Below are 23,031 nucleotides of genomic sequence, written 5' to 3' on the forward strand. Positions count from 1 at the left end.
CACTGGACATCTACCCTCAGGACTCAGGACACAAAATGTGCTCGGAAACTCCCTACATCATTTTAAGAATCATCTTGGTTTTGAGCTTTCTTTCATTCATGAGAAATTTTTTACTCAGTATGAGCAAAAATAAGACCTATTTTATATGTGTATGCCAGTACTGGGGCTTGACCTCAGGGCCTTGCACTCTACTTTGGCTTTTTCATGCAAGGCTGGGTTTCTACCACTTGAACTACAGCTCCACTTCTGGCTTTTTGCTGGTTAACTGAAGATAAAAGTCCACAGTTTTGGCTGTCCAGGTTGGCTTTGAACCTCGATCCTCAGACCTCAAGCCTCCTAAGAATACATGCATGAGCCCCTGGCACATAATCATCATCAGTGGGCTGGGTAAATAGCCCCGTGGTAGAGAGCTCGCCCAGCATGCACAAGGCTCTAGGTTCTATCCTAAGCACTGGCAGGAAAACCATTAGCATGCCAGTGTGCGGGGGCTCACTCCTGTGCTTCCAGCTCCTTGGAAGCTGAGGCAGGAGGATGATGTTAGCCTGTGAGTTCAAGATCAGCCTGAGCAGCACAGCGAGCCCCGTGGTGTTAGGGATTCACCTAGTGGTAGAGCATTTACCTAGCATGTGTGAGGCCTTAGATTCAACCTCCAGCACCTCAAAAGGAAAAAAAATGACCCTTTTTGGCTTCTCTTCAGTGGTCTCCATCCAGTAGCATATCAGTGTAGAATTACAGTTTCTGCCCAATGTAACTGCCATTCAAACACCTAATGTTCAACACGCTTTCTGAAGGGATGGAGGGAAAAGTATTAAAAAGCATTAGTCACTGAACCTGTGGCAATGGCTCACACCTGCAATCCCAGCTGTTTATGTAGTGGAGACAGAGTATTACAGTAGAAAGCCAGTCTATGCGAAAATTAGAAAGACTCTGTCTCAAAAACAAGCTGGGGGCCAGGAGTTTGGCCTAGTGGCAGAGTGCTTGGCTAGCATGCACCAAGACCCAAGTTTGATTCCTTGGTATCACATACATAGAAAAAAGCCAGAAGTGGTGCTGAGGCTCAAATGGTAGAGCTCTAGCCTTGAGAAAGTCCAAGGACAGTGCTCAGGCCTTGAACTCAAGCCCAGGACTGGCAAAAAAAAAAAAAAAAAAAAAAAGCTGAGTGTGATGGTGCACACGTATAATCTCATCTACATGAAAGGCAAAGGCAGAAGATGATGGTCTAAGGCCAAAGCTCAGAACCCTATCTGAAAAGAAAAACAAACCAGAAGCAAAGGATTGGTGGCATGGCTCAAGTGGTAGAGCCATTGCCCAGCAAGTATGAGGCCTTGAGAGCAACAAACTAAGTGCTGGTCACTAAATAACCTAGTATTTTTTTAACCTAAGCTAGTCTAGTAGCTCTGATATGATCTTATTGTTACTTGCTAAGGTGTTGCACAGAGGGCTTACTAGCTCGTAAGTCAGGTCATGAGTGCATTTCTTTTTGGACCATGTCACCCCTTCCCTTGCTTTAATCTTCTAATTTTATTTTGCTGTTAAACTGGAACTTCAGTTCGTAGGTAATACTTTATTCTGTGCCACCCCACCCCCATGTAGGGCCATGCTATATCTTAAGAAGTTAATTTAGGGTTCTCTTTTTCTCTTTTTTTCTTTCTTGGTCCCGGGGCTTGAACTCTGGGCCTAGGCACTGTCCCTGAGCTCTTCAGCTCAAGGCTGCTGACATACCCACTGAGGCGCAGTACCACTTCCAGCTTTCTAGTAGTTAATTGGAGATAAGAGTCTCAGGGTCTTTAATGCCCGGGCTGGGTTTGAATCTTGATTCTCAGATCTCAGCCCCCTTAGTAGCTATGATTACAGGTGTGAGCCACTATGCCCAGCTTCCTGTTTCTTATACAGGGGCCCACATAAACATTTCATTTTAAGGAGAATATCAATACATTTTTAAGTTAGCATTTTTATTGTAATTAATAAGGGGTTACAGTTATAGTCACCAGATAAAAGGAGCATTACTTCACACACATTAATACCCCTTCTCATGTTTTTGTCCCCATTTCCCTCCCCCCACCCCCTTAAGTTAACATTTTTATAGACTTAAGACAGTTTGGTTAGCATTAAAATATGCTAAAGGAACCTAATTTTGTAATAATATTTTTGACTATAATTGTAAATGTTCATCTCTGAAAGACAATGCTGTAGCACTGATTTTTAATTTTTTTATGTCAACACATAGGTGTATTAAAATGCCAATTACCTGTTGTCTTGTGTATGTTCTTAACTGCTTATCTTAACTAGCATTCCTGTGTTCATTGAACATGTTCTTGAAAACATTTTTTCGGGCTGGGAGTTTGGCCTAGTGGTAGAGTGCTTGCCTAGCATGCATGAAAACCCGGGTTCAATTCCTCGGTACCACATACATAGAAAAAAGAACCAGAAGTGGTGCTGAGGCTCAAGTGGTAGAGCTCTAGACTTGAGAAAGCCCAAGGACAGTGCCCAGGCCCTGAGCTCAAGCCTAGGACTGGCAAAAAATAAATAAATAAATAAAATAAAACATTTTTTTCGGAGCCGGGAATCTGGCCTAGTGGTAGAGTGCTTGCCTAGCATGCATGAAAACCCGGGTTCAATTCCTCGGTACCACCTACATAGAAAAAAGAGCCAGAAGTGGTGCTGAGGCTCAGGTGGTAGAACTCTGGCCTTGAGAAAGCCCAAGGACAGTGCCCAGGCCTTGAGCTCAAGCCCAGGACTGGCAAAAAATAGAACTGGGAATGTGGCTCAAGTGATCAAATACCTACCTGCCAAGCTTCAGCTGTTGAGTTCAAACCCCAGTATCAAAAAATAAAAAGCCTGTAAGTCCTGCTGCTCATGCACCTTACTATTCTCCTCTTCTCTTCTTTTCAAAAATTCAAAACCAAGGCTAATTGGTTTCCTAAGGCTGGCTTCACAAAGCACCACAAGCAAGAGGATTATTCCCTAATGGTTCTGTAGGCAGATGCTCTATCATTTGAACCAAGTCTACAACCAGGATTTTAGCAATATTTTGTGAGAAATACAATCTATCTGTTCCCTTTTGAGATTCAGAAGACAAAAAGACTTCTCTCCCTATTTTTGTCCGTTGTCCAACTTTGTGGTTTGAAACAATAGGAGGATATGTCAGTATATGTGAAACGACAAGAATATTATTCTTTATCACTTGCCACTTATGCTTCAAATGCTTTTCCTGTGCTAGCATTGTCTCAGCACTAAAGATTCAAATAATCAAAATGGGAGACCTTAAGGGTCGCTACAAGTATATATCTTTGCAAAGATATATACTGATAACCTAATATTGAGACACACTAAAGATACCTGATCTTGAGATACACTAAAGTTTAAAAGATAGACAACACAGGGAAGATAAATCATTTTACTGACCCTCATCTTTTTAATGTAAAATAAATTAATGATAAATTAATGAGTAACTAGGCAGTAACTTGAGAATATTAGGGAGAGCTAGTTTTACTTAGAAGAAGTAGTAGGGCAGTGCTGGGTTTGATACAGTTCTTTGTGCTGCTCTGGATGGTAGTTATATTCGTGTTATAGTCTGTTTGGTGTGGCTATAACTAAATACCTGAATCTGGGCACTTCATAAGTAAAGAAATGTATTTGTCTCATTAGGATGTCCAGGGGTTGGAGGCGTGGTTCAGCTGGTAGAGCACTAGCTCTACCAGGTACTCAGTTCAAGTTCTGGTCTTGGACCTAAAAATTTTTTTAAAAAAAAGAAAAGAAAAGAAAGAAAATATTAGGGTATCTGGAAGGTCCAAATGGCATGGCATCTGGACCCTGGTGGTGACTCCCCTGGCTATATCACTCCTGGCATTGAAAGGGAAAGGGAATTACAGAATGGGCCAGAGCCAAATTGACCCACTGCAGGGGTAAATTATATATCAACCTGTCCTAACAAGAACTAAGCCACACAAGGAGCTCAGTATTAATCCCTTCTGGGGCAGAGACCAGTGACCTAACCATCCTGAACCAGGCACTACTTCTAAAAGATCCTCCCCCCCTTCAACACTGGGGATTGAGCTTGCACAATCAAACCACAGCAAGGAGTGATAACATGTAAACATCTAGTGACCCCTACCCTTCAGAATGAGGCACTTTATATGTTTAATGCATCTGTTCTGTCTATTACATAGCATTTAAAATGTGACCTAGGGTGATAAAATCCAGGGGCAGGGGTTCCCGGGAGATGGTTTTAGTCTGGGAAGAGGCATAAGTGAGACTTTTGGGCACTCTTCTTTGATTTGCTTAGCATGTTACTATTGAAAAATTGAAAAATCATTCAGGTTAGGTACCAGTGGCTCATGCCTATAATCCTAGCTACTCAGAAAGCTGAGGTCTGGAAGATGATTGTGGTTCAAAGCCAGCACACACACACACACACACACACACACACACACACACACCATTCAGCTAAGCATCCTAAATTACTGCTACTTAGTATATGCATGAATTTAAAAAATTATACATGCTTACAGAAAAGCATATAAGCCATCTGGGAAGGTGGCTTAGTGATAGGGTACTTGCCTAGCACTCTTGAAGCCTTAAGTTTAATTCTTCAGTACCTCATAAACAGAAAAATCTGGAAGTGGTTCAAGTGGTAGAGTGCTAGCCTCGAGCAAAAGAAGTTCAGAGACAGTGCCCTGAGTTCAAGCCCCAGGACTGGCAAAAAAAAAAAAAAAAGAAGAAAGGAAATGGAGGAGGGGAGAGAGAAAAGAGAGAGAGGGAGGGAAGGAGGAAGGAAGAAAAAAGGATGTTAGCAGTTTTTTAAACTCAAAGTCAATTAGAAGCATAACTACTTTCTTAAACTGGGAACTGCCAGTGGTGGCCCAGTTATCTTCGGAGAATGTTAGAACGGTACGAAGTTGGAGCTGGGACAGCCCAGGGTTCTCACAATTGTTGGATTTGTGTGAGTCATAGTTGAAACTAGCGTGTGCGTGTGTGTGTGTGTGTGTGTGTGTGTGTGTGTGTGTGAGAGAGAGAGAGAGAGAGAGAGAGAGAGAGAGAGAGAGAGAGAGAGAGAGAGACTTTGAACTAACACTCAGATGGCATATTCCTCAGACAGTAAGCCAGAAGAGGAATGTCTGCTCAGTGCTCTTGACAGTGCATTCACGCCTATAAACTGTGAGGGCAGGCTGCTGAAGGCGGCAGGACAGGTGAGAGAAGTGGGTTAGCAATTCGAGAAATTCAGCCCTTTCCTATGACCACTTGCCTGTGACCAGACTTGTTAGTATTCAAGGGTATGCAGGGCATTGTTACTGCCTCAGGGAAAACCAGGTGAACCCAGGAGAAAAACGCTATTGAGAACTGCCACCCAGGTTGTGGAAGGTGCCCGTGAAGTGACCCAGCCACAGGAGGTGAGAAATGCTGGGGTTGCTGGCTTCTCTTCTCATAATTACTGCTGATACCCGGGGTTTTCTTAGAAACCCGGGGGATTAAGGGCTTGGAATGGGGGGGGCATGGAGAACTTGATTACCACACCTCACGTCACCATGCCCTGTGTCCATGAGTGATTTGTGAGTCACTCCTGCAAGCTCTCTGTTTCCCTGCAGGTTCTTTCTTGCTTTTTTTCCTAATCTCATGATAAGAAGTTGGTTCAGAAAGACTGTACCACAGAAATTTCAATTCCTGGTCTGAAGGATTGGCTCCATGGTAGAGCCATAAGGCCTTGGGTTCCATTTCCAGAACCTCTCCCCTCCTTGTGACAACTCCTCTAGCAATGCATGTGGGTTACACAGCTGTCTCTTCCTCCTCCTCCTCTCTCTCTCTCTCTCTCTCTGTCTCTCTCTGTCTCTCTCTGTCTCTCTCTGTCTCTCTCTCTCTCTGTCTCTCTCTCTCTCTCTCTCTCTCTCTGTCTCTCTCTCTCTCTCTCTCCCTCTCCCTCTCTCTCTCTCTCTCTCTCTCTCACACACACACACACACACACATCAGTTACAGTATTGTGAGACATGGAAGTTAAATTAGGGGTGCATTAGGAAAAAGAAGGTTCAGATAATAGAAGTCAGACATATTCACAAAGAGAGAAGGTACAAGGTATTATAATTAAAATAAACCATCCAATTTCACTGTTTGCCTCTACCCCTGGTTTCATGCTGGCTGCTTTATGGGACTATTCCACCTGGCTGAGTTGTTTTAAGAGGCAATCCAAATATTTACTTTCTTTCTATGACCTTTGCCTTGTTTATAGTCCAGCTGAACTGAGCCTTTAGACTCAAGACAAGATACAAGCTTTGCATTTTTGAGATAGTTGCATTGGTATACACATAACTAAATCTCCACAACAACAAAAATTGACCTTTGCCAGATAAACAAACACAAAGATTGGTTATATCTAATTTAAAAAATGATTCTTTGAGCTAGGCGAGGTGGCTCATGCCTGTAATCCTAGCTACTCAAGAGACTGAGATCTGAGGATCAAGGTTCAAAGCCAGCCCAGGCACAAAAGGACCTGAGACTCTTATCTCCAATTAACCTCTAGCAAACGGGGAATTGGGGCTTGGCTCAAGGATAGGGCAGTAACCTTGAGCTGAAGAGCTCAAGGATAATGCCCAGGCCTACTTCAAGCCCTATGACTCCCCCCAAAAAAAGATTCTCTAGTGATGCAGTGGTAGAGCATGTATTTAGCTTTAGCATGTGTGAGTCTCTGGTTCAATCCACAGGAACACACACACACACACACACACACACACACACACACTTTATAATGAATCAAAATATATTTATTCCATATAAGAGTAATGAAAGCTACTTAAAATTCTACCCAAACCAGTTAATAAGTCCTTTAAACAATATGACTCAATAAATAGCCTGAATAATCTGAATTTTATTACTCTATAAAACAGTTTCTGGAACTGGGAATGTGGCTTAGTGGTAGACTCTTTGCCTACCATGAAGCCCTGGGTTTGATTCTTTGCTACCACATACAGAAAAAGCCAGAAGTGGTGCTGTGCTCAAGTGGTAGAGCACTAACCTTGAGAAAGCTCAAGGACAGTGCCCAGACCCTGAGTCCAAGCCCCAGAACTGGTAAAAGTCAAGAATAAGAAATAAAATAAATCAGTTTCTTAGAAAAGGAATGAAGTCTTATCAAATATTTTAAAAATCATATATTTTGTGTCCATGTATTTTTTACTTAGTTCAATTTAATTGAGAGATGTAGATTATTTTTTTTGTTTTTCTCTTGTTTTTGATTTGTGTTTTTGTTGCTGTTTTTGTGCTGGTAACTGGAGCTTAAAGTCAATGCCTTAGTTTTTTCACTCAAGGCTGTCACTCTACCACTTGAAGTACAGTTCCACTTCAGGTTTTTTCTGTGGTTCCCTGAAGAAAAAATTCTGCACAAACTTTCCTACCCAGGCTCTTTGAACTGCTACTGCAGTCCTTAGATTGACTTAGCCTCCTGAGTAGCTGGGATCACAAGTGAGCTACCAGCCTCTGGCTTTTTTTTTTAAATCTAGAAGTGAGAGAGAATCCATCATGGTAGTACACATCTGTAATCTCAGCTACTTGAGTCCATAAATTGAAGGCCAGACTGAGACACAAGGCCAGATCCAGTCTCAAGTCTCAATAAGGCATTTATAAACCTTTCTCAGCCTCTGTTGGCAAAAGTTTAATGAGAAAATAATGAGGGTGGGGGAGACAGGGGGAGAAGAAGAACAAGAAAGTAAATATTTTCTCATTAAACTTTTGCCAACAGAGGCTGAGAAAAGGTTTATAAATGCATTATTTTAATTTTTTCCCACTAAAACCTCATACTTTGTTATTTTGCCAACCTTGAAATCAGCCTAGGGGCTGGCCCCCTTGAAGGGTATGGCTGAGCACTTCAAAAGACCTACAGGGTGTTACTTCCTTTACTTTACATGTTTTTAAAAGTGTGGATGGCAAAGAGCAGTCCCCAAAGATAAGGGGAGGATGTTGCATCACTACCCAGTAACTTTGAGGCAGAAAAAGCTAGATTGAGTTCTTTATTATTTTTATTTCTAGAAGGGAAGGGGGAGTGAGAAGAGGCTGTGGCTCTGGTTGTCCCTCTGGATTTCTAAGGACAGATCTAACACCCAGGCTGGGGACAACAGAAGCCAACAGTGGTCACACACACACACACACACACACACACACACACACACACACACACACACATCCCAATACATGCACACATGCACACACATGCAAATATACACGCATACACACACACACACACTGAGATGCTCCTTTGCAGGAGTGGCTGTCTCGGGCCCATTCCATGGCCAACAGGAAGATACTGACATCTCAGAGAAACTTAGAAACTTATTTTTTCCCTTAAAAAGTTTAGTTGCCTTCGATTCCTTGGTACCACATACGTAGCAAAAAAGCCAGAAGTGGTGCTGTGGCTCAAGTGGTAGAGCCCTAGCCTTGAGAAAATCCAGGGACAGTGCTCAGGCCCTGAGCCCAAGCCCAGGACTGGCAAAAAAAAAAAAAAAGTAAAAAATTAAAAAAAAAAAAAGTTTAGTTGCAGGTGTTGCTTAGAGGTATTGCGACAGCCTACAAGTCTGAGTTCAAAACCTAATGTGGCCAAAGGACAACATCAATAAAACTCAGCGTGGTAGCTGAAGAGAGTTGTGGTAGGAGGTTCACTTGAGGCCTGGAGCTCATAGGCAGGCTAGGTAATGGAGTAAAACCCCCTTCTTTAAAACTAAACTAAACTAAACTAAACTGGGTGGGTTGAATGCACTGTTTCTCCTGAAATTCCTGAACTGTCCCATCAGTAAAAGGGTTTTAAATTGAGAAGGCCAGGATTCCTCATCCAACCAGATAAAACACTCATGCAGAAAAACAGCCTCCAGGGGCCAGGAGTTTGGCCTAGTGGTAGAGTGCTTGCCTAGCATGCATGAATACCCAGGTCCGATTCCTTGGTACCACATACATAGAAAAAAAACCAGAAGTGGTGCTGAGGCTCAAGTGGTAGAGCTCTAGCTTTGAGAAAGTCCAAGGACAGTGCTCAGGTCCTGAGCTCAAGCCCAGGACTGGCACAGAAAAAAAAAAAAAAGAGTATGTGATATAAAAACCATATGGGATAACGGAAACATACACTAGAAATAATTGATATTTTTAAAGCAATCTCTAGGTGAATCTAAGACCTAAAGACCAACCTGGGTCAACATTAATAATGCTCCAATAACAAAGTCGTCTAGCTAGAAAATTGAGGAATTCCAATTATCTGTTTGTACCGTGGGAGTTTTTCGACTCAATCTTTTATCTAGTGCTGAATGATTCTTGTGTAAACACAAGAATGCACTTATAACAGGCACTTAAATTACTTTTGCACTGAGAGCACTGAGCCCTTACTTGGGACTACAAACTAAGAGCAAGAGAAAGTTCCACATCCCTGAAATACGGATTCCACTTATATTCTAGCTTCTGCATAGCAAAGACAGATTACTTCTTTCATCTTTTTTTCTTTTTGTGCCAGTACTGGGGCTTGAACTCAGGACTCACAATCTTACTCTGGTTTTTAGCTCAAAACTGGTGATCTATCTCTTAAACCAAGCTCCACTTCTGGCTTTTTCCTGGTTAATTGGAAATATGAATCTTTCTGATTTGTCTGCTTGGGTGGGCTTGAAATTATGACTCTCAGATCTCAGCTCCTTGAATAACTAGGTTTACAGACATGAGCCATCAGTGTCTGGCTATCCATTTAAAGTAAATCCTATAGTAGGTCTTATTATTACATAGAAACTTATTCTTTGGGATAAAGACATGGCTTGAAGCTGGGTGCTGGTGGCTCATGCCTGACTCCTAGCTACTCAGGAGGCTGAGATCTGAGGATCACAGTTCAAAGACAGCCTGGGCATGAAAGTCTGTGAGACTTTATCTCCAATAGATGACTCTGAAAAAGCTGGAAGTGGCACTGTGGCTCAAGTGATAGAGCAGTAACCTTGAGCTGAGGAGCTCAGGGATAGCTCCTAGGCCCAGAGTTCAAGCCCCATGACTAACCAAAAAAACCAAAAACCAAAAAACAAGACATTGCTTAAGCAGCAGAGCACCTGCCTAGCAAGTGTAAAGCCTTGAGTTCAAACCATAATATCTACTGCCTAAAAAAAGGAATTCAGGAGTGTAGCCTAGTGGTAGAATGCTCACCTAGCATGCTCAAAGACCTGAGTTTGATTCCTTGGTACCACATATACAGAAAAAGCTGAAAGTGGTGCTGAGGCTCAAGTGGCAGAGCACTGTCCCCAAGAACAGTGCCCAGGCCCTGAGTCAAGACCCAGGAGTGGCAAAAAAAAAAAGAAAAGAGAAAAGAAAAATGAAATTCATTCCAAAAAAAAAAAAAAACAAACCAGCAGGCTGGAGGTGTGGTTTAATTGGTAGAGTGCTTGTCTAGCACTCAAGAGGCCCTGAGTTTGACTGCCAGCACCTCCAACAAAAACTAAAAAGAGAAAGAACCTGTGCATTCCACTGGAGCCAAGGAAAAGATTTCCAATTTGGGGCTTGTGGACAGTGGCTTGGAAAGCAGAGTTAGAAAACTCAAGACTCACATAGAGAAGGACCAGGGAGGCTAGGGCCTCTCCTGAGATTTTTGTTTGTCCTGGGGCTTGAACTCACAGCATGAGCCATTTTGTGCTCCAGGCTAGTGCTCTAACACTTGAGCCACAGTACCACTTCCAGCTTTTTCAGAGTTGTTTATTGGCGATAAGAGTCTGGCAGACTTTTCTGCCTGGGCTGGCTTAAACCACCGCAATACTCAGATCTCAGCCTCCTGAGTGGCTAGAATTACAGGCAAGAGCCACAGGTGCTGGGCTTGAGATTTTGACACCTAGCAGTGCTAAAAGTGCTAACAGTGATTGGAAGTAGAGGAATGGAAGAGGAAGTTGAGTCCTCCAGAGGAACTTTAAGGAAGTGGTCTCTATTTTCTTAGGCATAGTGCAATCAGGAATTGGAGCTCTGAGGCCTAATTCCACAGTGTCTAACGTGCCAACTAAGGAGATGACTAGCGGAAAGGGCAGAAAATGGATATTTATGACACTGCCTGGAACACTATGGAAAGAGGCTAGGTAAGCATCTTAGCCCATCTTCAAGGTACAAGGCGTGAGCCTGGCTCCCAGAGTCGCCCTCATCACTACAGATGATTTCAAGTGGAAGGTTTCTGTCCTGCGGGTTTCTGCTGCTTCATTCCTTTCCTCAGGGGTAGTTTTGATCTCTTATTATAAAGATGTTATCCATCAGTTCTATCCTTCTTGGAACCCAAGTGATTACAGAACAGACTCAGAGGAAAGGAGACAGATGCAAAATGGCATCTCTCTCCCTTTTCCTTAATTCACGGGCCCATTAAAGAATCAGTGCTTTAGGGCCAGAAGTTTGGCCTAGTGGTCTAGTGCTTGCCTACCATACACAAGGCCGCAGGTTCAATTCCTCATTACCACAGACATAGAATAAGCTGGAAGTGGTGCTGTGGCTCAAGTGGCAGAACTCTAACCTTGAGGAAAACCAAAGACAGTGCTAAGCACTGAGTTCAAGCTCCAGTACTGACCAAAAAAAAAAGGAATTCTGAAGAGGCTGTAGTGGCCAGAACATTTTGAGTAGCTAGGATTACAGGTGTGAGCCACCAGCCAGAACATTTTTGGATGAAGAGGTAGGATTGGATTTAGCCATAAGCTAAATTTACTGAACAGCACGTGGCATTTAGAAGTTAGGTGAGAAGAGTTGCAGGAAAGTCAAAGAAATACTCCAGACCCAAATTGAAAAGACTCCAGTTTACTCAGCATTCAGAACCCTTGAGCCAGGTGGTCAGGGAAGAGGGTGGTTTGGGAAGGCTACACACAATAGTGCAATGGTCATTTCAAGTCTCAATCTCCTTTCTTTTTTTTTTTTTTTTTTTTTGCCAGTCCTGGGCTTGAGCTCAGGGCCTGAGCACTGTCCTTGGACTTTCTCAAGGCTAGAGCTCTACCACTTGAGCCTCAGCACCACTTCCGGCTTTTTTCTATGTATGTGGTACAGAGGAATCGAACCCGGGTCTTCATGCATGCTAGGCAAGCACTTTAACCACTAGGCCAAACTCCCAGCCCCTCAATCTCCTTTCACCTGTCTTTTCCACAATCAACAGAAATCTTCTGTCTAATATGATTCCTTTGTGCAGCTTCCTGCATGCCTGCAGCCAGAAATCTAAAACTGGACACATACTTGACCTTCATTATCTCCCTTTCCCTTATCTCTGTGAGGCCAGGATTGGAGCAGTCTGAGCTTTTGCTCAGGGACAAACAGTGAGGGGTTACATTGTCTGCAGATAACCTGAATATACAAATCAATTTATGCATAAATGTGTGCATGTGTATGTGTGTGTGTATGAGAGAGAGAGAGAGAGAAAGAGAGAGAGAGAGAGAGAGAGAGAGAGAGAGAGAGAGAGAGAGAGAGAGAGAGAGAGAGCGTACTGAGGCTTGAATTCAAATATGAGATCAGAGTACTCTTGCTTGGCTTTTTTACTCAAGGCTGGTTCTCTACTACTTGAGCCACACTTCTACTCCTGGTTTCTTGCTGGTTAACTGGAGATGAGGATAACACTGATTTTTCTGCTCAGGCTGGCTTTGAACCAGGATCCTAAGACTTTAGCTTCCTGAGTAGCTAGGATTACAGGTGGGAGCCAGGAGCATCCAGCAGATTGCTATTTATTATCACTGAGAGGTCTACAAAGAGAACGGTTTGTGGGTCTCAGTTCTACATAATTACTATAATTGTTGTGCAATTTTAATAATATATGTAAGACGCAAAGAATAGTTTTAATTACTCTAAAAAGTATTGCATTTGACATGGATATTAATTATAGTTGACCTATCTGATGCATGTGGACTTACTATTTGTGTGCTTTTGAAGAATAAACTTGTAAAGGAAGTTGAACTTCCAAGCCTAGGCCATATATATTTCCAAATTTAAATATTTAAGTAGTATATTCCAAATAATCCAGAACAATACTAACACTGCAATGATAAAAACACAGCTGGACATTGTGGTCTATGCCTATAATCCCAGAACTCTATAAGAGGCTGAGGTAGAATGATCATGAGTTCAAGAACAGCCTGGGTATCTCCTAAATGAAATACTCTATACCAGAATGCTATCAGCTTCAATCAACAAAACCCGAATTTAAAGTAATTCATGTAATAAGATAATATATTTAATTTTATTTTATTTTGGGGCACTACTGGGTATTGAACTCACGGCTTTGAGCTTCCTAGATGCAACCAATACTCTCCCTTGTTGCACTAATTATTATCAAGGTAGGATCTCACACTTAATTGGGTAGGCCTATGCTGAAATCCTCATACTCATGCTTTTACCAGGGATGACAGACATATATATGGCACTGTGCACAGCCATTGTTTCAGATAGAGACGCAAAAACATTTCTGCCTCAGTTGTCCTTAAACTATGATCCCCAGATCTCTACCTCTAAGAAGCTAGGATTACAGGCTTGAGCCACTCAGCTGGGCTAAGACATTAGCTGTCTTTTCCGACCAAGTCCTCTGGACTCTGATTTTCTTTCTTTCTTTCTTTCTTTCTTTCTTTCTTTCTTTCTTTCTTTCTTTCTTTCTTTCCTTTCTTTCTTTCGCAAGTCCTGGGGCTTGATGTCAGGGCCTGAGCACTGTCCTTGGGCATTCCTCAAGGATAGCACTCTATTACATGAGCCACAACACCACTTCTGGCTCTTCCTATGAACCCCAGTCTTCCTGCATGCTAGGCAAGTACTTGACCACTAGACCACACTTTGATTTTCCTCAGTGCTTTTGGCTTTGCCCCCTGTGGGGAACGACTTGATTCCTGTGGTGGTATGATGACAGCAGGCAGCCCCAGAGCAGAATGTCTAGCCACATGCTGGCTGATTGGTTTAGATGTGAGTATCCGAACCAATCAGTGAACAGAGAACTGAGAATCTTCAGCCAATAAATCTGAAGTCAGAAGTTGAATCAACCTTCCTTAAGGCGTTTAGTTGCCTGGGAGAATGCACATAAACATAAAGTTAAACATTTGTGAGGTAAGGCCGGGAGTTTGGCCTAGTGGTAGAGTGCTTGCCTAGCATGCACGAAGACCTGGGTTCGACTCCTCAGTACCACATATATAGAAAAAGCCAGAAGCGGGGCCGGGAGTTTGGCCTAGTGGTAGAGTTCTAGCCTTGAGAAAAATCCAAGGACAGTCCTCAGGCCCTGAGCTTAAGCCCAGGACTGGCAAAAAACAAAAACAGAAAAAGCCAGAAGTGGTGCTGTGGCTCAAGCGGTAGAGCTCTAGCCTTGAGAAAGCCCAAGGACAGTGCTCAGGCCCTGAGTTCAAGCCCAGGGCTGACCAAAAAAAAATGTGAGGTAGTAGAAATTGAGAAAGAGGTAGTAGATATTGAGAGTCATATTTAATATGCATGAACCAAGCTCTAGGGAAGGGTTTGTGAACATAAGGATCTATTGACTTGGCATAAGAGGCAGGTATCTAAGTAAACCCAGAGGTAGAGTGATAGAGATTCATAGGTCAGAAAGTTATGGGGTTTGAATCTCAGCTTTATGCTTTCTAAGTGTATTATTTGGAGCTCAATTTCCTTGTCTACAAAACGAAGTCAATATTTAACTTAAGATGCTGAAATAACAACTGTATAAAACATGTAAAACTGACACAAAAGGTTCTCAATAAATAGTATCTTCAATTTTATTTTCTGATTGTCTAAAGTCCATGGGCACACACCAAAGAAAGCAACTTAGCTGACTGCTAACTTTCTGATTGCAGACCAGGCTCTTGCATCACCAGTGTGACACAAAGCTTCCAGATAAACATCACGAGTACTTGTTCTGGTTAAAAATCTATGTTCTGACTTTAGTCCATTTTCATAAAAATAGCCAAATGGCTTTTTTGGAAATTCTGAAAGCTCAAAGAAACTTTGATTCTTTCAGTTGCTACCACAATGACCTAACATTTCCCCTAACTTCTCTACATTTCGCCTAACTTCTCTTGTATAGAAAGGAATAAATACGTGATATCCATCTTCATTGTTTTCAGTGAGTTGGTTTCCTGTTATTTTTTTTCCTTCTGTCTAGGGGAAGGGAGCAAAGAAAACTTCCTTGTTAACCTCCTCCAGGAGGGAGATGCTTGATAAAATAAACACAGGGCAAGAGCAGAGTTTCTCAGCAGAATTCAATCTCGGTATTTCTAGTCAGACTACTGAAGCATAGAATGCTGTTCATTTGCTCAGTTAAAGTAAAGCAAGTATAGTGACAACATGTCAGAAGGAGGGGAAGATGGCTCTTGTGGAGAGCCACCCTATCGAAAGCACAGTCTAGGAGGAGAGACCTCCAAAAGGACTATGAAACGCAAGTTAGAAAATGATTTTCTGCCTTGCAGTCAAGAGGTTTAGTTTTTGGGTTTTGTTTTTTTTTTTTTGAGTATGTATAGAACCGAGAGAAGTCACTTGTAATAGAAGAAGAATTGAAGAAGGTTTAAAAGTAGAAGTGGGAAGGGGCGGAAGTTTGGCCTAGTGGAAGAGTGCTTGCCTAGCACACACGAAGATCTAGGTTCTATTCCTAGGTACAGCTCTAGCTTTGAGAAAGCCCAAGGACAGTGCTCAGACCCTGAGATCAAGCCCAGGACTGAAAAAAAAAAAAAAAAAAAGTAGAAGAGAGGACCAGGAGTTTGGCCTAGCAGTAGAGTGCTTGCCTAACATGCACAAGGACCCAGGTTTGATTCCTTGGCACCTCATACATAGAAAAAGCCAGAAATGGTGCTGTGGCTCAAGTGGTAGAGTTCTAGCTTTAAGAAAGCCCAAGTGGGGACTGGGAGTTTGGCTTAGTGGTAGAGTGCTTGCCTAGCATGCACGAAGACCCGGGTTCGATTCCTCAGTACCACATACATAGAAAAAAGCCGGAAGTGGTGCTGAGGCTCAAGTGGTAGAGCTCTAGCCTTGAGAAAGTCCAAGGACAGTGCTCAGGCCCTGAGCTCAAGCCCAGGACTGGCAAAAAAAAAAAAAATCAAGAAAGCCCAAGTGCTCAGGCCCTGAGTTCAAGCCCCAGGGCTGGCCAAAAAATAAAAATAAAAAGTAAAAGAGAGGATTTCAGCTCAGTCTTGAAGCATTGGTAATCTAGCTGGATATTGACCTCAGCCATAAAGGAAGAGGGAAACATTCCAGATATGAGCCAATTGCAAGTCCCAGAGAGAGATCGACTAGGGTCATGGGCGGCCAGTGGAACAGCTCTACTCAGAGTGGACAGTGCCCTGACCCCAGCTCTTACCTGTCCTTTTATTAGTCTTTATTTCCCAGGATATGCCTCATCTCCTAGACTAGGTGAGGGAAAGCATGTTTTGATATTGTTATATCTCACCTGCCCTCCATTGTGAACAAATAAGGAACACATTTATTACTCAGGTGAGAGAGGCTTCTGAGAGGAAAAAGAGAGGGAAAAATGAATCACTAGAAGGAACTTAACTGGTGAAAAGTCAATATTTCAATGAGTTAGGATGAGTTGCACTTTCTTTTGCTCACATTTACATTTACAAGAAGATTTCTTCTTTAGCCATAAAGAAGAATTTGTAGGAAAGTGGATGAAACTAGAAAACCTCATGTTAAGTGAAAAACACAGACTCAGAAAGATAGGCCTAGTGGTAGAGTGCTTGCCTAGCATGCATGAAGATCTGGATTCAATTCCTTGGTACCACATACACAGAAAAAACCTGGAAGTGGTGCTGAGGCTCAAGTGGTATTGCTCTAGCCTTGAGAAAATCCAAGGACAGTGCTTAGGCTCGGAGCTTAAGCCCAGGACTGGCAAAAAAAAGAAAGAAAGAAAGAAAGAAAGAAAGAAAGAAAGAAAGAAAGAAAGAAAGAAAGAAAGCAAGCAAGCACATGTTATCTCTCCTTTGCAGAATCTAGCCCTAAAAAAAAAAAGTTTAATGATGTAAGTATAAAACAGGGGAACTCTTTGGGGGAAGCTAGAAGGTGAGAGTGAAAGGGAATAAATTAGATGGGAAGAATTTGATCAAAGGATCCTATACACACACACACACACACACACACACACACACACACACACACACACACGGATATGTCACAGTGAAATCCCTCTTTTCAATTAATGTATTCTAGTAAAAAGAGATAAAACAAAGCATTCATTCTTTGGTAGTATTGGTATCAATGCTATTCATGTCTTATAGTATTAGAAAATACTCCTTAGCTGATCATCTGTAGCACATTCCGATAATCCTAGCTACTCAGGAGGCTGAGATCTGAAGATCATAGTTTGAAGCCAGCTTAGGCAGGAAAGCCCTGAGACTCTTATTTCTAATTAACTCACCAAAAAGCTAGAAGTGGAGCTGTGACTTGAGTGGTAGTATGTTAGCCTTGAGCTCAAGAGTTCAGGGCTGGAACCTAGCCTTTGAGTTCAAGCCTCAGTACTGCTGCAAAACAAACAAATAAAAACAATGGTGAATGTAGGCACTGATACAATTTACTGTGCTATTTTCTCAGCTTTTTACAGACTTGAATTTATTATTTTGGGGGAAGGGGAACGGGTATTAAACTTAGAACTTCACCCAGGCTAATTAAGTGCTCTATCACTGACCTTCCCCACCGCTCTTATAGTTTTGACATTTTCAACATAAGTTAGGAAAGAAAGGAAATAAAATAATTTTTTTTTTAAAAAAGAACAAGCAGAAAACATGGGCTGAGAATATAGCTTAGTGGTGGAGTGCTTGTCAGCATGCATGAAGCCCTGAGGTTGATTCTTTATTATCACATAAACAGAAAAAGCCAGAAGTGGCAGTATGGCTCAAGTGGTAGAGCACTAGCCTTGAGCAAAAGAAGCTCAGAGACAGTACCCATGCTCTGAGTTCAAGCCCCAGGGCTGGCAAAAAGAAAAAGAAAACTCACAATATTTGTTCCCCCTAGTTGTCTGTGAATCAGGTAGAGTTTCTCCCACTCTCTCCCTCCTTTTCCAGTCCCTCCTGTGTCTCCTCCTGGGGCCTCTCAGGCACAGAGGCCCTTCCTCCTTCCTCTTTAAGATTACTGCAGGAAGATAAACAGGACTCCTTTACATTTCTCTTGATGCTATCAGTTGGTTTCAAGTTACTCTAGCTCTCTTTCTCAAGTTTAATCCTTTCTGTTTAGACTTCAGACTTGAAAAGACAAAATGCTCAAGTGACCAAATATAAGTATTTAAAACACCAACAGGGGGGCCGGGAGTTTGGCCTAGTGGTAGAGTGCTTGCCTAGCATGCATGAAGACCCGGGTTCTATTCCTCGGTACCACATACATAGAGAAAAGCCAGAAATGGTGCTGAGGCTCAAGTGGTAGAGCTCTCTAACCTTGAGAAAGTCCAAGGACAGTGCTCAGGCCCTGAGCTCAAGCCCGTGACTGGCAAAAAAAAAAAAACAAAACAAAACACCAACAGGAAAATGCTTAGATGTACACTCAAAATTCCACAATACTCACATAAATTTGTCACCGAGAAGTGCTTAAACTCCTCCAAAGTCATTCCGATGCAAATAGAAGATTAGCTGGCAACACTCAAGATCTGACTTCTGCTTTCCAATGGCTTCCACTCACACTCTCCCTACCTTCTGGCCTCCTCCAGAAGCCATTTGCATCATCTCCAAAGAGGCCTTGGATCTGGCCATAGTGGGCTGGCTCCGTATTTGAAGCATCAGCTCAAATGTCACCATTCCAGAGCAGCCTCCCCAGACTACCCCACCCAAGGCAGCTGCTTTCCCACTTGCCTCTCCCAACCTCCCTACCTGGTTGGCCAGCTTCTGCCTATCACTCATCACTATCTGAAATTATCCTGTTGGTTTGCAGTTTAGTAACCTTTGTTGGAAGTCTTCTTCCAACTGTAACATAACCTTACTTCTATAAGGGGTCTTGTCTTTCACAAGTACACTGTGTCTAGAGCTTATATGATAGGAACTGAGTACACATATAGATTTCTATGCTGGGATTGAGTTCAGGACTTGACTATAGAACAGTACCCTTAGCTTCCTGAGCAAATATTTTATGTCTACATAAAAATTCCTTTTTAAGCCAGGCACAGTGGCTCACGCCTGTAATCCTAGCTACACAGGAGGCTGAGATCTGACGATCGTGGTTCAAAACGAGCCCATGAGGCTGGGAGTTTGGCCTAGTGGTAAAGTGCTTGCCTAGCATGCAAGAAGACCCTGGTTCGATTCCTCGGTACCATATACATAGAAAAAGCCCAAAGTGGTGCTATGGCTCAAGTAGTAGAGCCCTAACCTTGAGAAGCCCAAGCCCAGGCAAGGAAGTCCGTGAGACTCTTATCTCCAATTATCTACCAGGAAACCGAAGCGGTGCTGTGCTCAAGGGATTAGGGTGGTAGCTTTGAACTGAAAAGCTCAGGGACAGCGCCCAAGTGGAGACACCAAAGGTAAAACCCAATTAAGTTGAAATTAGGTATGAGAATTAAAGTATATGCAGTATTTGGTCAGTGTTTACTTTTTCCTCTGTCCTTTTTCTAACATAAAAGATTCAGGAAGCTAAAGATAATAAAAATATATTTTAGGGGCTGGGAGTTTGGCCTAGTGGTAGAGTGCTTGCCTAGCATGCATGAAGAACCGGGTTCGATTCCTCAGTACCCCACATACATATCAAAAAAAAAAAAAAAGCCAGAAGTGGTGCTGAGGCTCAAGTGGTAGAGTGCTAGCCTTGAGAAAGTCCAAGGACAGTGCTCAAACCCTGAGCTCAAGCCCAGGACTGGCAAAAAAAAAAAAAAAAAAAAAAAAAAAAAAAAAAATATATATATATATATATATATATATATATATTTTAATGATTCAGGGGGACTGGGAGTTTGGCCTAGTGGTAGAGTGCTTGCCTTGCATGCACGAACACCTGGGTTTGATTCCTTGGTACCACACGCACAGAAAAAAGCCAGAAATGGTGCTGTAGCCAGCAAAAAGCTGAAAGTAGAGGTGTGGCTCAAGTGGTTGAGCTCTAGCCTTAACTGAAAAAGCTAAGGAGGCCAGGAGTTTGGCCTAGTGGTAGAGTGCTTGTCTAGAATGCACGAAGATGCAGGTGCCATTACTTGGTACCACATACATAGTAAAATCCAGAAGTGGTGCTGTGGCTCAACTAGTAGGGCTCTGGCCTTGAGAAAGCCCAAGGACTCAGGCCCTGAGTTCAAGCCTCAGGGCTGGCAAAAAAAAAAAAAAAAAAAAAAGGAAAGAAAGGAAAAGAAAAAGCTAAGGGGGGAGTACCCAGGCCTAGTTCAGACACCACAAATATATACAGACACCACAAATAAATAAATGAATCAGCCCCAAACTTCTCTTAGCATATTATTCATGTAATTGTGACAATATTCCATCCCACACCAACCTTCTTCACTCCCTCTTCATAGGATGAACTCATCTTTATCATGAAGTTATTCTCTGAGAAATGTATCCATTCCCAAAACAGCAAATCAATATCCATCTTCTTTCAATATCCCTAAAAATGTTTCTTATTAAAGAATATAAAGTTCTTGGGACTAGGAGTTTGGCCTAGTGGTAAAGTGCTTGCCTGGCATGCATAAAGACTTGGGTTTGATTCCTTGGTACCATATACATAGAAAAAGCTGGAAGTGGTGCTGTGGCTCAAATGATAGAACTTTAACCTTGAGAAAGCCCAAGGACAGTGCCCAGGCCCTGAGTTCAAGCACCAGGACTGGCAAAATAGAAGTGTGTGTGTGTGTGTGTGTGTGTGTGTGTCTCTCTCTCCCCCTCTCTCTCTCCGTATATATACGTATATATATATATATATATATATATATATATATATATATATGGAGAGAGAGTTCTTACAAAGGATTATGTGTCTTACATGCATACACAGTTTCATAAATTATTATAAGGCTAATCACTACGGAGCAAATATACCAAAGTGAATAAACAAAATATTCCTATACTATAAAATATCTCCTATAGATAATAAGTACCCTTAAATCTATCAATTTGTTCAGTATTTAAATCTCGACTATACAATTTAGTAGATAACTTGAAGAAATGATCAAATCTTTTAGCTATTTAGTTTGCATAGAGAAGAGAAAATAATAAGACATCTCAAGATCATTGTAATGACAAAAACAACAAAAATAACAACAAAAACCACACAAATAAACAAAATCCCCGAGCACTTGTTGAAGTTCAAGTATTTCCCATTTGTTGAAGTTCAAGTTCCTTGTTGAAGTACTGGTGATAGTTAACCATGTTCCTCCTGGAAGGGAGGATGTTGCTTAATGCATAGGAATTGAAGAGTTTGAGGTTTACTCACCAAGTGTAATTATCCTCTCAGAAATTCCATTCCTGATGCCTTCCCCATAAATTCTTCCATAAATGTGTCCAAGGAAACTGTCCTGCGTGGGTTGGGAGCCTCCCTCCTCGAGACTGGCTGGGGCCAGGCTCTCAGCAACTCCAGGCTGAGTTGGCTTCAACACATGCCGGTTCCTGAATTCATTCACTAAGCTGCTGCTGTAGAGGGGAAATATTTTAGTCTCCTTCTTTTCTCTTCTAAATTGTGGAGGTAAGCCTTGAGTGTGGTCAAGGACTGTGCAGGTTTCACTATGGTAGGAAGGTCAGTGAGAGGAGAGACTCTACAGGAACATCCTGATTTGGGAATTCAGAGGACTCTGTGCATGACAGTGACTGTTTTAGATAGGTAAGGTACAACAATGACTTGCTAAAACTTTAATGGAGAATATTCCACATAGTTCCCAACAATCTTATAAGAGGTTTACTACTACTTATTGTCATCCTACCTTAAGTGAGAAAAATCAGTCTGGTGTGGTTTATTGTCTCTTGATCTTATCCAGCCACGAAATGGTAGCATCAGCCAGGAAATGGTAGCATTAAACTTGAACACCATAATTTGATCTCTTACTTTTTTTTTTTTTTGACAGTCCTGGCTTGAACTTAGGGCCTGAGCACTGTTTTTGAGCTTCTTTTGCTCAAGGATAGCACTCTACTACTTGAACCACAATACCACTTCCATTTTTTTCAGTGTATGTGGTACTAAATAATTGAACCCAGGGCTTCATGCATGCTAGGCAAGCACTCTACTACTAAGCCACATTCCCAGCTCTTATATACACATAAAGGGATGAAAAAAACCTACTATTTTCTTTTTTTTTTTTTTGCCAGTCCTGGGCTTGGGCTCAGGGCTTGAGCACTGTCCTTGGACTTTCTCAAGGCTAGCACTCTACCACTTGAGACTCAGCACCACTTCCGGCTTTTTGCTATGTATGTGGGGTACCGAGGAATCGAACCTGGGTCTTTGTGCATGCTAGGCAAGCTCTCTACCACTAGGCCAAACTCCCGGCCCCTCCTATTTTATTTTTTTCTGATGATATTAGAGTTTGAACTCAGGATCCTGTGCTTGGTAGGTACATGTTCTACCACTTGAGCCACAATCTTAGCTCAGGAAAAAGATTAAAAACAAACAAACCCAAATCTAGCTGGGCATGGTAACTCAGGTCTATAATTCTAGCTATTCAGGAGGCTGAGATCTGAGGATGGAAGTTCAAAGCCAGGCCTGAACTAAAGTCTGTGAGACCCTTATCTCCAATCAACCACCAGAAAACTGGAAGTGGCTCTGTGGCTCCAGGGGTAGGGCAATAGCCTTGAGCTGAAGAGCTCAGGGATAATACCCAGGCCCAGAGTTCAATCCCCATGACCAACAAGACAAAACAAAACAAAAACAAAAACAAAAACAAAACCTATTTCATTTGGCTGTAGTAAAATTAATCAATCAATAAATATATGATTAAGGTTTCTTTTTTTAATAATAATATTTACTTTGTTTCTGAGAAGTACAGATTTTTACCAAATAAGGTTCAGAAGTGGATAATGCTACAGTAAGCTTCCAAGAAGGAATATTTGGTTAAAAATATATGCATATTATTTTAATTACAATAACTTATTATGTAACATGATTAAATTAAACACAGCATCATTTAATATTAAGGTAATTGTTTTTGCTTTGCGTGTGGTATGGTGGATACTGGGGCTTGAACTCAGGGCCGGGGTGCTC

Source organism: Megascapheus bottae, chromosome 4, assembly GCF_031878675.1.
Source record: "Megascapheus bottae isolate mThoBot1 chromosome 4, mThoBot2.hap1, whole genome shotgun sequence".
NCBI lineage: Eukaryota > Metazoa > Chordata > Mammalia > Rodentia > Geomyidae > Megascapheus > Megascapheus bottae.